The sequence below is a fragment of the Pan troglodytes genome, chromosome 13 (assembly GCF_028858775.2).
Source record: "Pan troglodytes isolate AG18354 chromosome 13, NHGRI_mPanTro3-v2.0_pri, whole genome shotgun sequence".
NCBI classification, from domain to species: domain Eukaryota; kingdom Metazoa; phylum Chordata; class Mammalia; order Primates; family Hominidae; genus Pan; species Pan troglodytes.
In genome coordinates, this window is record NC_072411.2 from 93,798,924 (window position 1) to 93,812,659 (window position 13,736).

Here is a 13,736-nt window from a genome sequence, read left to right on the forward strand (position 1 = left end):
CGATGCAAAATTTATTGTGAATTTATTGTCTTTCGCTCCACTTAGAATGTAAATTCTATGAGAGGACAACTTTGCCTAATGTTTGATACTCAATATCAGGTATCCAACACACATAAGTATTGAATGAATGAGGAAATGACGTTCAACCAAAGGAAAAGTGTTTGGATGAAAATATCCTAAGTGAAATGTTCAGTTTAGGGAGGGGCCACAAGTTGAGGGTGTAGATATGAGATTGAAGAAATTTGCCTTCACGATTTCCTCCTCTACCCTGCTCTACTGATCCAAGTTCCAGGGCCTGTTCATATTTACAGGCTTTCCCCACATTCTCCTTGTTACCTTTCTCCTCCTTTAAGTCCTTTAGAGACTTTGAGAAACAAGACGTTCTCACCCAGAAACCCATTAGATCATCTGGAAACTTAAAGACAAAACAAAGCAATACAAAGAAACAGTGTGTGGGTTCCCATTTTCCATAGGATCTAATTTAATTGGCTTGGGTTGGGACTCAGACACTGCTAGTCTTTTCAAAGTTTCCCAGGTAATTTTATTGTGTAGCTAGAATTGAGAAACAACTAACAACTTACTATTACCTTTGTCAGGGAAATTGGAACGTTGAGAAATCTAAACTTTATAGCAAAGGAATGTGGTTCTGACTAGTGCAATTTCAGACATCAGTAGGTAGAGAAGTCCCCAGAAATCACCTCCACCTAGTCCTAGCTTGGCACTTCAAGGTGCTTGAAGTGTTTGCTAAAGAGATGAATGAAAGCTCCTGAAACTATTCCATCTGCCCAGGCAATGCCCTTCACTCTGTGTGTCCTAAAGTTTGGCCTCTATACCTAGAGAAGGGCTGTGAAGACTGCTCAGAAAATGGAATAGTCTGAGAAGCAAAATATCTAGATCAGTTATTTCCAACTTGTGAGTCAAGGGAGGAAGGAGATATGGGTGGGAGGATGGTTGTGAATCCATATGTAGACGAAACATAAATATGTCTTGCATAATATACTACCTACTTTTTTTTCTCAAAAGTGTGTTGATAATATCATGGTGAATAAGACACAAAATTGTCTTTTTAAACACTGTATTGAATTCACAGAAGCCTTTTGTTATTCTGTATTTTCTTGTTGAACAGATATAAAAATTCCAAAAATTACAATTATTTTCATGTGGGAGCCTAGCCCCCCTCCTTTTCTTAATTGGAAAGAAGTCTTTGTATTAAAAAACATACCCTGTCATCTAGTCTGGAGGAAAGATGCTTTGGAGGAATGAGGACATGCATGAAAGTGAGGGGGTTAATAGAGAACTGTTCAGCGTTTAGTCAATATATTTCATTTCATTTTGTACTGGAAGAAGCTGGAGTTAATATGAGCCCTGAGTGCCCAAGTCTGATGTAAAATGAAGTATCCTCATCCTAGCCTTCTCAAAGGGTGGCCCCAAATCAGTCTTAAATACACATAAAAGGAGATAGTCTTAGGGACCTGTTTGGACTTTCTGGAGTAGGTACTTTATTCACAGCCCTTGCGACATACAGCTCTGATTCCTATAAAGAGGACAATATCTCCCTCTTTCATGATAATTAAGCCCAAGGAGTCATCTCTTTATCAGCTCCAAAGAAGAGGAGTAAATGATAAACTACCATCCTTGCCTAAAATGAATGAATATAATGGCTAAATGCTTATCTTTACAGTGACTTGCTGCTTCAAGCTGACCTCTGAAGCGAGTATACACAGGCCACTTGTACATTCTTCATCAAATCATTAAGAAGTCAAATGAAAATGACCAACCACTTTCTCTGACATTTATTATATATATGAAAGGCATTTAGGAGATGTAAAGACCAGGCAATTGTGAAACAACTATAAAGATGCAAGACTGAAAGCCTCAAGCGTGACATTCAGCTGCTCAGTTATGCCAGCAAAATGGTGAGTGCCCTTTAGTTTGAGACTTCAATTCTAATGTAGGCTCAAGACAGGAAAAGGCCACGGTGATACATGGTGGAATGAATATTAGACTTGGAGTCATATGTCCTGGTTCTGAATCCCTGCTCTGACATTTAACAATTGTTGATCCTGAGCAAGTCATCTAACCTTGTAGGGCCTCAATTTCTCCCACCTGTAAATAGAAATTAATACAAATTTGTGCTCCACTACCTTAGTAAGTTGTGTAGCTCAAGAGACACAAGTATTGTAAAAGTATTTCATAAGATATAAAACGTCATGCCGATATTATTATTGTAATTGCACTAATCATCAATAACCTTATTCAGTTCAAAATAGTGCTGTCCGGATCATGACTTTACAACCTCTGAGTTCTGGGCTTGGAGCATCCCATATCCTAATCGACAGTAAATATTTACTGTAGGGCCCAATAGTAGTCATGAGATTTTAGGTTAAAGGTGATTGTAAACACAGCTCTATAGATGTCCATAAACATGAACAGTTGGGAGGAGAATAGCCGAAAACTTACCTAGAGAGAGTCAAGTCTACTATTGATGTGAAAATATTGACTATTTGGTAAGGCTGATAATAAAGAGTTTTGAAAAATTACATTAAAAAATGAGAGCTTTTGGAACACCAGGAAGGTTGTCGCTGGGAGAGACAAACTGTTGAAATAGTACGTGAGCAAGGACCAGCAGGGGCTCAATGTGTCAGGGCCACTAGGAGCTGCCAGGTGCTGCAAGTTGCCAACTTCATGCACAAAAGTTGTCAACAGTGTGGATGAAAGTTCTCTTTGCTTCCTGGTACAGCATGGCATAGATGATAAAAAAAAAATCCCATGAAAGGTAGCAGAAAATTAGTAAGTGTCTCAAAATGGAGGACTTTCCACCTTAGCATCATTAATTTCTTCCAGCATACTCACAGTAGAGGTTGCATTCTTGAGGATTCACAGCTCTTGTACCAGCTTTGCACTGCTCCATACATAAAGTCTTTTTGGTTCCATGTTTATTAGTATTTGCATTTTGGTTTCTTAATACTTAGATCACAAACCCCATACAATACTTCCTTTGCCCTTTGGCTTCCTGAATTGCAATCATGAGCATGAAGTTTCATATCCCTGTGCTCAGTGCCAATCCATGTGCCAATCCCATGGCAATTTTCTGCAACCACCACTGCCATGCATCTTGTATACCTGGGAACAGAGATCACACAGAGATATTTATGGTAATAAACAATAAACGCATAATATTCGGCTTCCTAACAACCAAAGCAAGAGAAAATTTAATGGGTTATATCATACTCGCCTGGCTTTGGAGCATTGCATGGTCACTGTGCACCTAAAACTTGTTTGTCTTTGAACTCCATTTCATCTTTAACGCCTTCCTCTTGCCCCCAATATACCTGGTCTGGGGCTGTTCCCTTGGTGAGGCTCTAGTTTTATCTTTTCTTGTTTCCTGCACTAACTCCAATCTCTTACCCCATACAATTGTTTTCATGATGAAGGATCCTGGAAAGTAAGTGGCTGAGTAGGTAAAACTTGCAGGAAGCTCAGATTTTATCTTTGTTTTCCAAGGCTTAACAGGGCACATAAAAAGAAAAAAAAATACAATCACGGTTTCTGCCACCTGTGCAAAATAGAATGAAAATAGAATTACTATATCAAAATTTTTTTTCCAGTAAAGAAACATATGGCATGACCATATTTCTCTATTTCCTAGGATTAGTAGAAGATTCTAAGTTATGGTGACTGAGTGAAGGAGATGATTGCTGGAAGAATTAAAGCTGGCTGTCTGGAAGGAATTTAGGAAGACGTAGTGGTTATATAATACTGAAATCCTAGGAAACTGGAGAGTATGTATTCTTGGCTTATCATTTATTTCTGTTTGGAAATGATGGGGCATTATGAAGCTTTCCTAGAAGTTCCTAAAGGAGAAGTCAAGCAGCAGACACATCTTCATAATGATTCAGAAGACCTTCAGCTTACGGAGTGAAGCTTTACTGTGAACGGAGAGTATTATGCAGACATAGCCTGCAGAGGAACTGCTGGGCAGATTGGTGTCCATATGAATTCCTTTGGCAAGAGGTACTAAAAGTTCTGGACTTGTGAAGTTAAAATCTGGTAACAAATGAGCTTAATGAATCAGAGAGATGCAAACTTCAGCTGCATGTGTATGGGACGTGTCCTGTTAACATTGAGAATTACTCTTGGTTTATGATACTGCAAAAGTGCAGCTAAGCCAGACCATAACTCTAGTGCCTCTGATCAGGGCAAAATTAGGGTTAAATAGGTTCTGTGGTGAGTAAGATGAACCAAAAGACTCATGGTATCAGTTTTTAAAATGATTTCTCTCTTTTTTGCTCTTGGGCTTATTTGCATTTCCATAATTCCTTAATCCCAGAATAAATTTATTTTTTAAAATATAATATTTTTAATATACATTAATTTTTAGAATTTAGATTTATGGCCTATTAACAGATTTACTTTTTCCAAACAGATAATACAGAGAAATATAATGAACTTGATTATATAGGAGTTTACTTAGGATAGAATGAGTCATTCTCATCAGTGAAACAGTTCCTGATGCCCTTTTAGTCTCTATTGAAATGAAAAAAGAATTTGTGCTAATATTTATTCAGTCATTTAATATTTTATAATGAACCTTGACAGCTTTTAAAGGACCTAGATATAGCAGCATGCACATTTCTGTTTGTTTCGTCATGGGCTTGGGATTTTTGTGCAGATTTTTCACGGTTCTCTGCTTCTCTGGTTTTTAAATAGATTAGTGTGACACTGTAGAACATTTCTTGTTAGTGGGGAAAAATTGGAAGCCATAAGCGTCTAGCAAAAATAGGGGTATATCTCCCAAATAAAGAGTGTTTTTAAAGCTTTGGCAACTGAAAGACTAGATTCTGTTTGGCCATACTGGTGCCATGAGTTTGCTGTTTTTCCTTCTTTTTTGCCTACTCTCACTTGTCACATTCCTCACTAACCCTGACATCTCACACGTACTGAAACCTAAATAGATCTCGATCTTCTTGCTTCTGTCAAATTTAAAAGAAACACAACTACATTATAAAATGTCTTTAAAATTCCTTTATGTTTTTACTGCAGACTTTAAGAGAAGGCAAAGGGAATTATGTTGCAGGGAGACATGACGTTCCCATTATTCACATGGCTACAATACTGCCCCTCCTCTCAACTTTCTATTCTCTTTCCAAGGCAGTCCATCCAAACCACACCTTCTCCCAGATTTGCCTGCCCTCCCCTGCTCCTCCTCCAGCCTTCCTGTTCTATTCCATTCCTTGGTCTGCAGCTCTCTGCCCTCTTGGCTCTTTTCTCTTTACCAAGTGCCCTGCGTGAGCATAAGGAAGGGCCTAGAAGGGAGCAGCCATCAAGCCATCTCTTGAAATTGGCAGAGAAGAAAGATGATGAATATACAATATTTTTAGCTCTGTCAAATAGACTCAAACCCAATCTAATACACATTTAGAACTCGGACTCTGCCTACAAAGAATTGGTTGCTATCAACCTTTACTCCTTTCTTACCACCTTTCCCTCAACACTTCTTGTTCTATGTGCTTTGCTGTATGCAATTTCCTTGGGGAAAGTAATCAGAAGAGCTGGAGGCTACTGCAGGAGATGGGGTCCTGAATGGCTCTTCAGAAGGAGGGGGCTTAGCTTGATTCTGGGGTGGTGCATTGGCACAGAGAGAAACTGTTGGCTGTCCCACTAAGTAGACACCTAAATTTGGGAGGGCAGTTGCAAGCCAGGTGGGGGAGGAGTAAAACAATGGAGCAGTGAAGATGTATATTGAGTTTGAGAGCAGACAAAGATAAATTTGTCAATATGAAAGAAGGAAGAGAGCAAAACATAACTAGAGCGGGTGTCACAATTGAGGTCATGAGTCAGCAAAGACTAGACTGAACGTACAAGAGATGAGGAAGACATTCAAGGGGGAAGGGTGGGGCAATGGAATCAAACACACAGGAAGAAGGCCTTCAAATTTTATACCACCATGGTTTAGTCCTTTTAAGAAACTTTCTTGTGTGGTATTTATGGTGGATTGTGAACATGGCTTGTCTTTTCTAAGCTCCTTGAGGCTGTGTTCTGAGTTTGGTTTGCCCTTGTTGTGGAAAATGTGGTGAGTCTCACATACTCCCAGCTGTCTGCTGGTTGTCATGCAGCATACATCCAGAAGGGCATTGGGTAGTATTGAGTGAGTAGGAGGAGACAAGGAAGGCTGGCTGTTGGGTGAGCAGAGGGTGAAATACTTAATCAGGTCTTGAAAATTTTTATGAAAAGTCTAACTCCAGTATTTTTTGGAAATTTCGATGATATTGGTATCATCCAATTTGTATAATCCAAGTCTAACAGGTCTTGCTGCTCTCTGCTTATTTAAGAATAATGTATTTAAATACGATCAAGTGTGATAATCTTAACTATCACCTTCTTTATCTCTTATCACCCTGACTAAGGCTATGGTATATCACATAAGTCATATACCATAAATTAAATGAATAAAAAATAAAGAAATACTATAATAGGAAGTTGTGTTTACTGTGGAAAAATTAGATAACACAGATGAACAAAAAGGAAAGAAAATGTGAATAAACTATAATTCCTTTGAGACATATTGATAGCTATAGCTATAGGTATGTATTTGCACATTTTAGCACCATGTAGCTTTTTGATAAATTGTTATTTTATTTAATAGCATAACACAAATATCTTTCCACATCATTAGATTTCAGTGAGATGTCAGCAAATGTGGTTTGAGAACAAGTTATGTTGGAATAAATCCATACTGTGAATCATTTATTCTGTAACTTGGAAATCAGATGTTTGGAACAAATGGTATAATTAGTGAGAAAAAGACCAAATTCTTCCTAGGAACTTGATTGAAAATAAATTATAAAGCTCTTTGCTGTAGGTGAAGCCTACAGTAGGAATGTAGGAAAAGCCATTTGGAAGGCAGGACAAGGGTATGGCTTCTTTTAATAGCATTTTTGCTATTTTTCACAGTGGAATTTAGTAATGATTAATAAATTAATATTTGTAAAGCAATGAAAAACATTCAGTTTTAAAATTATATACTATACTATACATAAGTATCAGTTTGGGGCATGATTTTGCCTTTTATTTTTTCAACAAAGAAGAAAAGTGTCCTTCAGTGTAGAAAAATATCTAATGTATTTTCTAGTTCTTAGTTTTGAACTCATATTCTACTAAAAATCTAAGATATTCTAGAAAATGATTTAAATGTGAGAATTACAATATCTGATTTATTATTCATGGCATAATTTTTTATTAAATAAACTTTCAATCCCATTATCATTTTTAAACTACTTAGCTCCAATCAAAATGAAAAGGCCCATTTCTTCATCTTTATTGATGTCTTTCACATTTCAGTGCCCTGGAAAGAGACTTTCTCTACTTTTAAATGAAGAATTCTGGGTTGCTCATTATATCTGAAAGATGGATGTAATGGAAATGAGTGATGGAACAGCTCTACAACAGCAACTCTGTGCTTCACTGTGGTTTGCTGCCCTGGAATAATATCTGCTACTTTTGTCTTCACCAAAATCATGTGGTTCCCTCACCAGTGTCATTTACTCGCCCAAACTTTAACTTAGTGATGGAGGTGGATTAGTCCCCTGAACCTTGAGAACATATGTTTTTTTCTTATGCATCATAATTGGGAAGTTTTTCTTCAAAATATCACTAGGCTGAAAATGAAGTTCTTTAAAAGACTTATAGAAAGGTAGCGAAAAGATGTTTTCTTTTTAATGGATGTCAGTGGAAATGCAGTATATATAGTAGGTCCTGAGAAGACTTAACAGATATGTGACATGAAAATATGTTTCCTCTCAAATCCATGCTTGCCAGAACTTTATTTTTAAATAGCAGAAGCCTCGCAAGGAAATGTGAAAGGCTGGTACTATTAAAAAGGTCTGAGTTATTAAAAAAAATACATATGCATTCCTACATGAGACATATACCTTAAAGAAGGACTGCCTTCTAACACAGATTTTGTTTTTGTTTTTTTACTTGGCATAACAGAGAAGTCAACACGCTAATCAATAAGTGCCATCTATTTTTGATTGACCTTAATTTTCTGAATGACTGCTTTTCTTCAAATATTTTAAGTCATGACTAAATTTCATTTAATAAGAAATGTTTAGGTTAGTTTGTAAATAAGAAATCAGATATTCTGAATCCAAACCTGGAATTACATTTCAATAATGCTTAATTTATTTCATATTTTAGCCAACTGATTTGTAATTGTATTAAGGCTCCCAGGATAAACTCCATGGTTAATTTGGCCCTTTAAAGGTCAACAACATATAAGGGCATATGTACTTTAATTCTACTTTATTCTGATATTTCATAAAACAATAATGTATTAGTCTGTTCTCATGCTGCTGATAAAGATATACCCAAGACTGAGTAATTTATAAAGGAAAGAGATTAATTGACTCACAGTTCCACATGGCTGGGGAGGCCTCACAATCATGGAGGAAGGCAACGAGGAGCAAAGTGATGTCTTACATGTAGGCAGGCAAGAGAGCTCATGTGCTGGGGAACTCCGCTTTATAAAGCCATCAGAAATTGTGAGACTTATTCACTATTATGAGAACAGCACCAAAACGACCACACCCATGATTCAGTTACCTCCCACTGGGTACCTCCAACGACATGTGGGAATTATGGGAGATACAATTCAAGATTTGGGTGAGGACACAGCCAAATCATATCAAATGGCATGAGATTTATTGTAAAGGTAAGTTCTACCTCATTAATAATGAAAAATTGATTACACGTTTAAAAAATATAACTTAAAAAAACCAGAATTTATGGTAGATTTGCATTTCAATTGATAGAGTTTACTTCATTTGTGACAAAATTAGTATATTCCAAATTGGTCTGATTATAAACATTACTGGAATACTTGTTAAAAATATGGATTCTCAGCCCTTCTATTCTAATATAGTGGCTCTAGAGCTCAGGTTTAATAATATCCTCACGTGATTCTTAGGACCTAGCAGGGATGGGAAACACTAGACCAGAGCTGGTTCTCAACTCCTGGGACGCATTCAATTAGTTATCTGGGGAAGTTTTCAGGTAATGTCAATGCCCAAGCCTCCTCAAAGACCAATTAACAAAGGCTCTCTGGGACCTGGGCATTGAAATATTAAAGTAAAAATTCCAGGCCGGGTGTGGTGGCTCACGCCTGTAATCCCAACATTTTGGGAGGCCAAGGCAGGCGGATCACCTGAGGTCAGGGGTTCGAGACCAGCCTGGCTAACATGGTGAAACCCCATCTCTACTAAAAATACAAAAATTAGCTGGGTGTAGTGGCAGGTGTCTGTAATCTCAGCTACTTGGGAGGCTGTGACAGGAGAATTGCTTGAACCTGGGAGGCGGAGGTTGCAGCGAGCTGAGATGGTGCCTCTGTACTCCAGCCTGGGCAACAAAGAGCGAAGTTCTGTCTCAAAGAAAAAAAAAATTCCACCTCTGTAGACTATGTTATTTCACATTACACACTGATGAGAAATAGATTAAATCATTATGTGAAAGATCCTGTGAATGATAGCTGGAATTCCAAGATAGCTAGAATTCTGGCTCCATGAGAGCAGGAAACATCTGTGTCTGGTCACCTCTGTTCCCTTAGCCCTGGGCACAGTGCCTTCCACACATATTATGGATGTGCAGTTACTATGTATTGAGAAACTAGTTTCTGTTGGCTAAAATTTTAATTGGCTTCAAATGTTGAGCTCTTGCACAAACGAACTTTAACAACTGTACATGAAATACAGTCCAACAATGGTTAAAATTAATACATATGTGATGATAGAGATGAACGATAGCTGGTGAAGCCAGGGGGGACTTATTCCAAGTTAGTTCAGGTGAGTCAGAGGGGGCTTTCCTCAAGAAGCCCAGAATAAGCGTCCATCTGAACAACCACTACTGAGTACCTTTGATCAGCAGCACATGTAGTAATCACCTTGAGGAGCGACCATCTCCACTCCCCAGGAATTGTATGGGATTGCAGCCAGGCTTAGAGGAACAGGACAGCAGAATCCTCTACCTCCACCTCCCACGCATCCATTCTGCACCTGGTCCTTGTCAAAGCTCACACTTATTTGAGTTAATTTTGGCTCAACTCCTCCCGCCCACATGTAATTCCTCTCCTGTTTGTCAGCCGTAGCCAGTATGAGTTTGGCACTCTGAGACTGTCCTTTTATTGTGTGACCACAGTAGCACCTAATACGGTGCCAACCACACAGTCATGGCCAACTAATACTTGGCAATGATGAATATAATAGACAAAGAAGATGACCGGAAAAATATCATCCTTCGATAAGTAGCCAAGGAAAAGGTAGTGATAGAGGACAGAGAAATGGCAGAAACTTTTTATGTAGTTTTCTTTTCTCCCTTTTATAGAAATGGTCAGATGTGAACACTTGGCTAGAACAAGTCTCAGCTGTGAGAGGAGATTGGAAGGCCAACTAGGACAGGCAAAGAGGTAATTAAAGAGTACCTGGAACCTCTGTGTACAGTGGAACTAGCAGAGCCAGATGACTAGCAGTGTAATGCAGTGGAAAGAGAATTGGATGAATCTTCAGAACACTCAGGCTCCATCTCAACTCACCTTACTTACTAATTGAGTGACCTTGGGACAGAAAGGCCTCTGAACCTTGCCCTCCATTCTTGCAGAACAGGGATAATATTACCGTCTTCATGGGACTGTTCTACAGAGAAAATGAAATAAATCATGAAATACTATTTGGACCTAGGGAATATTTAACAGTTGCAGATGTCACTGCACAGCTGCCAGTCTTCGGTTTTGAGAAATCATGGAGGACAATTCTCTGCAAGATAGCAAGTGGAGTATCAGCTTACACTGATACCTGGGAAGCTAGCGGAAAAAATCATTAAGCAATTAATTAGCAACGATTTAAAAGAACCAAGAAGTTGGAAAGCAACCCATATGGCTTTAAGATCAAATGGTACCTTTCCAATTTTGTTGCCCTCGCTAATTGAGGAACAGCCCAAAAGGTAAGAAATCATGCAGGTGGAGTCCTGCATGATTGTCAAACCATCAGTGCAAGCTAAGTTGTTCAAAACTCTAAGTATCATCTATTTATTTTTGGCATGATATATGTGATTATATTCATTAACAGGTAATATACTGTATTGTGTGCCCTGTGTTAGAAACTGGTAATGGGGTAAGCAATGAGTTCAGGGATTTCGTAAAAGGTTGATCAATTTGCCAAGATTTCATAAGAGTTGATATGACTACACCACAGACTCTGAAATGGTGTTTTTAAATAACATTATCAAGAGCAAAGGAAATCAAGCTATTCGTAATCAGTTTTCTATGACAAAGTTGGAATGGCTGTGTCATTGTTTTACAAAATGTCAAAGTGCAGCAGAAGGAGAAGAAATCTTTCGTGTCTGGTGATTATTCATAGATCTGGGTGCCCTGAGAGCAGTATTTCTCCAAAGGGTTGCCTGCTAATCACCAATAGCTGACTCATCTGTGGAACTTGTTCAAAATGCAAGCCCCTAAGCCCCTTGGCAGGCTTATTGAATGAAAGCTCTGAATGTGAATTTTATCACAGTGGAGACTCTTATACTCATGGAAATTTGAGATCTGCAGAGAAAAATGGCATTATTCGATATGTAATAAGCATTCTTAATATGAATATGGCACAAATAATTGAGAATATCAATACTCAGATGAGTCTAAATATGAGTGGATTAGTCTAGAAAACTTTAGTCCAGAAAACTGAAATACATATCAGTGATTTTGAAACATCTGGAAGTGAGCCATTCAAAAACAGAATAAATTTCAGTGGTGAAAGCAAGAGATAGGTGGTCTGTGTGTCATAATTAGCTATTCCCTTCGATGGGGACTTTCCAGGTTACCTCCTCAGAGGATCTTCACTCCTTCTAGTTTTGTTTTGTTTTGTTTTATTTTGTTTGTTCCAGGTAAAGAATGCCATTTTAAAAATACTGATTCCCAGGCCCATCCCAGACTAGTTTAATCAGAATTTCTGCAGGTAGAGTTTAGGCAGTGGGATTTTTTAAGGATTGAGAACCACCATGTAGATAAGCGGAGGTCAGGTATGGGAGGTGGCAAGGAGAGAGAGATAAACATGCTTTCTTACTCAAGTATGCTTGGTTACAAAAATGGAACTTGAAAATAAGTTTAAACAAGTAAACCTGGGTTAGCAATGTTACTAACCACTTCCAGGGGGGCCAAACTGATTTTCTGTTTGCACTATGCTTGCATACATCTGAACCCTTCCTATTCAGCTTAATTAACCTTGCCAAATTTAAGGTTTTCATCTTGAATGGTTACAATTTGAGAAGTCCTGACGCTGGCTTTCCTATTTTTATATTGATTATTTGATCTGCCTGAAGCCTAAGATGTGAGGATGTTTCCTGAGTGTCAACTCATTCTCTGTCGACCTGTCAGGAGGGTTCTATGCATAGTGCAAGGCATGAGTCACTAAAGCCATCAGGTCTTTTTTATGATCAAGGTTGGGACGAGCTACCTGAAGGAGTTGGCAGGTCATGTTGGAAAGTTTTGTGATCCCCAGTTTGGTCATAACTATGTCTACAGTAACGTTGGTTTTGTTTTCTTATTATCGATTGATTGATTATTTCATCATTCAGCAAATTTACACTAAACATCTGAAATATTCCAGGCATTTTACTTTATACTGAGTACAGTATATCAAGATATCATATCTAGCCCTTTGTTACTTTTTTTTCTCCCTCATTCTTCTTCCTACCTCTTTTTTCCCTCCTTCTACACAAACCTGCTTCTAACATTTGTGGGGCCTCGGGCAAGAATACAATGGAGCCCAGTCTAGTTTATGTCTAAGTATTTATAAGTCATAAGACAAGCTTGCAAACTGTTAAATAAAATATGTTCCATCTCCTACATTGACAAATATACCCTTATAATAAGCCAGAGCTAGGTTCAAATTTAGCATTTTCAGATTCCTCAGAATTTTGAACTAGAATATGGTGGTTCTGGGGGAGTCCACATCCGGTACCCCAGATTCAGTTCCTTCCTTCTTCTTTCCTTACTACTGGCTCCTCCAATTCTTAGAGGGGCCTCACATACACTCAGGGGAGGTTCCAGGCCTGGGATCTGTGTCCATGGTCATTCCCGGGCTCCTGCTAAACAGCTGCTGCCTGGCAACCCCTGGAAGAGTGTGTACCAGTTTGGCTAGCCTTTGGGAAGGGAAACCCTGGGAGAAGGACTACATAGGGCCTGAAAGTGGCTTGGGTCATTCAGGCAGGGAATTTATTTTATTTTATTTTTTGAGACTGAGTCTTGCTCTATCGCCCAGGCTGGAATGCAGTGGCACGATCTCAGCTCACTGCAACCTCCACCTCCTGAGTTCAAGTGATTCTCCTGTCTCAGCCTCCTGAGTAGCTGGGATTACAGGTGCGTGCCACCACGCCCAGCACATTTTTGTATTTTTAGTAGAGATGGGGTTTCACCATGTTGGCCAGGCTGGTCTTGAATTCCTGACCTCAAGTGATTCACCCACCTCGGCCTCCCAAAATGCTGGGGTTACAGGCATGAGCCACTGTGCCTGGCCTGTGCAAGGAATTCTAAGGTCCTATACTCCCAGAGCATGGACAGAGTGTGGGATGGATATAGGTTCCTGGTAGACATGTCCCCTTGGCCCTAAGGGGAGGGGTGCAGCTATAGCAGAGGGGGACTTATCTTAAACATGGCATCCTATAAAGCTAGGGTTCCTCTTACCTAGGTCTAG

General features: G+C 38.9%; 1 non-coding gene across 1 annotated transcript in view; it reads left to right on the forward strand.

Moving 5' to 3' along the window:
• NABP1 (nucleic acid binding protein 1) overlaps nt 1–13,736 on the forward strand; it is a 117,775-nt gene that overhangs the window by 40,100 nt on the left and 63,939 nt on the right. Inside the window, exons 4-7 of the transcript XR_010149818.1 lie at nt 1,682–1,916; nt 3,650–4,014; nt 7,342–8,713; nt 10,378–10,992. This is a non-coding gene — a transcript (nucleic acid binding protein 1). The remainder of the gene's footprint in view (nt 1–1,681; nt 1,917–3,649; nt 4,015–7,341; nt 8,714–10,377; nt 10,993–13,736) is intronic.